The sequence below is a fragment of the Anarrhichthys ocellatus genome, unplaced genomic scaffold, assembly GCF_004355925.1.
Source record: "Anarrhichthys ocellatus isolate YVR2014 unplaced genomic scaffold, GSC_Weel_1.0 scaffold6727, whole genome shotgun sequence".
NCBI classification, from domain to species: Eukaryota; Metazoa; Chordata; class Actinopteri; order Perciformes; family Anarhichadidae; genus Anarrhichthys; species Anarrhichthys ocellatus.
Window position 1 is genome coordinate 1 of NW_022286701.1, and position 2,720 is coordinate 2,720.

The window sequence follows — 2,720 nt, forward strand, 5'->3', positions numbered from 1 at the left end:
GTGAGAGTGTGTGTGAGAGTGTGAGTGTGAGTGTGTGTGTGAGTGTGTTTGGTGTCATGCATTGTGTATTATTAATGTTCAGATGAGGGAATGAAAAAGTGCTTTATGTATAAAGTAAATGCATATAAATATAAATATTATGAAGCAGAATGTTGTATTATCTTTTGAGTTAGAAGAGTTTAAAAGTTCAGCTTTAAAACATCAAAATATAAAACATGTCTGACTCTTGATATTTGAAGTCCAGCAGCTCAACATGCTTCATAAACATCAGATCTGAGTTAGAGTCTCAGTAGATACTCAGTGATGTGCATGAGCTTTGGTAAATATTCCCCACAGCGCCTTCATCACTCGTATATATTTAGTGTCTCTCATCAGTTAAAACTTAAAAACTTCACTCATCTGAAGTCAGAACTTATTTAACGTTCTGGTGAGCATGAAAAATATTTAGCTTTTAACAAAAACACTAATTAAACAATCTATAAAACCTGATGTAAAGTAGAAATATTAAAATAATATTATTACTGATGCATTCAACTCATTCTACTTGATTCATCAGAGACAGACATCAGTAGATCTGCAACTCGTCTCGTGACGTCCAGTAATGAGTGTGTGCTAGAGGACAGGTCAACACTATGTAACCACGACTCATCATTTCCTCACACTGCACTTCATCACAAGCCCCGCCCATTACCTCCTGGGGAACCGGTCAGTGGGCGGGGTCTGTTCATGACGTTACTAACCCTGACAGGTGAGTGACACTTACCTAGTTTTATGTATCCGTTATCAGTCAGCAGGATGTTCGCCCCCTGCAGAAGAAACACAAACGGTTAGCTCGCTGCTGTAGCTACGCTAAATATAAACACTTCAATTCATGACACAGCTAGAAAAGATACAGTTCAATGGTTTATTATTATTATTATTAAGCTCACCTTAATGTCTCTGTGCATTTTTCCTTTGCTGTGCAGGTAGAAGAGTCCCTGTAGAACACACTCACTGTATTACAATCTGATTGGTCAGAACCTGGAGGGTTTAAGAATCTGATTGGACAGAACCTGGAGGGTCTAGGAATCTGATTGGACAGAACCTGGAGGGTCTAAGAATCTGATTGGACAGAACCTGGAGGGTCAAAGAATCTGATTGGACAGAACCTGGAGGGTCTAAGAATCTGATTAGACGGAACCTGGAGGATCTAAGAATCTGATTAGACAGAACCTGGATGGTCAAATAATCTGATTGGACAGAACCTGGAGGGTCTAGGAATCTGATTGGACAGAACCTGGAGGGTCTAAGAATCTGATTGGATGTTACCTGCAGTGTTTCCCGTAGAATGTACGCGATCTGGGACTCGGCCAGTGGACCAGTTACTGAAAGACAAAACCACAGAACCAAACGTTGTTTAGTCATCACACCAGCATGCAGCTGTCGGACCCCGCCTCTGGACCAGTGCATGCTGGGACACACGTCGGCTGTCACACCCCGTTTCCTGTATATGTCTCTATATTTTCTTTAAACATTCACACAATGGAACAAAAACATGTGTCCAACATGGTAGCAGGCAGACAGTAGAGAACAACAGTCTCTGGTCTGGCCTGCTACCAAGAGTCTCTGGTCCGTCCTGCTATTGCTACCGACAGTCTCTGGTCCGGCCTGCTACCGACAGTCTCTGGTCCGGACTTCTACCGGCAGTCTCTGGTCCGGCCTGCTACTGGCAGTCTCTGGTCCAGCCTGCTACCGGCAGTCTCTGGTCCGGCCTGCTACCGGCAGTCTCTGGTCTGGACTTCTACCGACAGTCTCTGGTCTGGCCTGCTATTGCTACCAACCAGTCTCTGGTCCGGCCTGCTACCAACCAGTCTCTGGTCTGGCCTAGCTGCTAGCATTTAGCCTGCAGCCCGCTAGCCAACCTTGACACGCAGGCCTCCAGCTAGCTGACCCCAGTGCAAATAGCTTCGTATCTGCTCCAGCCCGGAACTGGGCTGGCAATATCTCCGAGGTATCCAAAGGGTCGTGGTTCATAGACCCCCTACCGCAGGGTGGGTGGGTCTATGAAGCGATGATCACTTCATCTGCGGGTGAAAAACACCTGCAGGCAGGAGGTGGAGCTACAACACGGTCTGACAGATGTGTGTGTGTGAGGCTTCCTTTCTGACTGAAGTGAGTTTAAATCTGTTTAAATCGTTATCTGTCTGCAGGGAGTCTGTTTGTGGTCGTCCTCCTCCTCTCTCTGCAGGGGGGCCCAGCGTAGTCTCAGACCAGCAGGGGGGCAGTGCGGTGGTGGTTGGTGGCTCTGGTGGTTTAATGGTTTAATGAAACCGAGCAGCCGGCATCTCACCGCTGGGGGCCTCATTAAGGCTCCTGACGACGCCTCCGGCTCGTCCTTAATGAACGAGGGGATGTGAAGGCAGGGGTGGGTGTTGTCATGGCAACAGGACAGCTGACGGGTGTGTGTGTGCATTAAGAGATTTAAAGATGGACGCCCTCACATCGAAAACGCTCTCATTACCGAGCAGAGTTCAGAGGTTTGTGGCCTTCAAAAAGCTGCAGGAAAGTTAAACTTCTGTTATTCTGACAAACTGGAGCTAAAAACGATCGAGTTCTTTAAAACGATCTTCAAAGTGTTTCACATCCGACTGACTGAAGGGATCAGAAACCAGAGGAAACACATCATGTGATCATAAACCAGAGGAAACACATCATGTGATCATAAACCACAGGAAACACAT

General features: G+C 46.4%; 1 long non-coding RNA gene across 1 annotated transcript; it reads right to left on the reverse strand.

Moving 5' to 3' along the window:
- Positions 1 to 6: 6 nt before the first annotated feature.
- On the reverse strand, positions 7 to 2,714 carry LOC116380297 (uncharacterized). The gene is made up of 3 exons (XR_004212533.1): positions 1,309 to 2,714; positions 930 to 977; positions 7 to 806 (listed from the first exon to the last, which is right to left on the reverse strand). It is a non-coding gene; the product is annotated as an uncharacterized LOC116380297 (long non-coding RNA).
- Positions 2,715 to 2,720: the final 6 nt, after the last annotated feature.